This window comes from Frankliniella occidentalis, unplaced genomic scaffold (assembly GCF_000697945.3).
Source record: "Frankliniella occidentalis isolate FOCC.00 unplaced genomic scaffold, Focc_3.1 Scaffold89, whole genome shotgun sequence".
NCBI lineage: Eukaryota > Metazoa > Arthropoda > Insecta > Thysanoptera > Thripidae > Frankliniella > Frankliniella occidentalis.
The window spans coordinates 391,169-391,881 of record NW_026267218.1 but is presented as its reverse complement, the minus strand read 5'-3'; the positions used below and the strand labels follow the sequence as shown (position 1 = coordinate 391,881).

The 713-nt window shown below is 69.1% G+C and overlaps 1 protein-coding gene across 2 annotated transcripts in view; it reads left to right on the top strand.

Annotated features, from left to right (window-relative positions):
* The first annotated feature begins 193 nt into the window (after positions 1-193).
* Positions 194-713, top strand: part of LOC113212398 (spermine oxidase-like) — a 4,163-nt gene continuing 3,643 nt past the window's right edge. The window contains exon 1 of one of the 2 annotated variants that reach the window (XM_052269342.1): positions 194-579. The gene's annotated coding sequence lies outside the window, so the exon portion shown is untranslated. The remainder of the gene's footprint in view (positions 580-713) is intronic. The other variant, XM_052269341.1, reaches the window with a different exon arrangement.

Below are 713 nucleotides of genomic sequence, written 5' to 3'. Positions count from 1 at the left end.
GGGGTGGGGTGGGGCGGGGCGGCTCCCGGGCGGACGCGCGCCCAGGCCCAGACTGTGGCGGTGGTGGTACGCCGCCGGTCCCGCCAACCACGACGCCACCACCACCACCACCACCTCCACGGGGGGGACGAGGACGGCGCACTGTTGTGGCTGCGGTTTCGGAGGCAGCACTCCCGGCCGGGGCGGGGCCGGGGCCGGGCCGCACTTCCCTTCCCCTTGACCTCCTCTCTGCCTGCCACCCCCGCGCCGCCCGGCCCGCCCGGGCCCTTGGGCACCACAGCGCTGCTCTGCGACAGCCAGTTTTGGGTGCAGCCGCCGCCACGCGAGCACGCACGCACTTCCGCTCCGCCGCGCCCTCGAGTGAGCCCAGCAGAGCCTCAGCACCCCGTGTCCACCCGCGTGCAGTCACACCCACCTACCTGTTGAGTGCCGCGCATTATTTTGAATCTGCGCGCGCCTGTCCTCTCGCTTTGGACCAATCGTGAGACGCATCTCGTCCTGGGGGCGGCCAATCAGGAAGAAGCCTCGCGCCCACCGCGGGCCCGCTCTCCAGTTGGAAGCGGCTAGAAGCGGATTTACGTAAGTAGTGTACCGTGTGAAGCGCGATTGTGACTCGACGGCGATAGTGCGGAGAAGTCGCCGCGATTTCCTCGACTGAGGGAGGAAAGTGTGTCTCACTTGCTGGGCATGGACTGGAGAGACTGTGCCGGGGG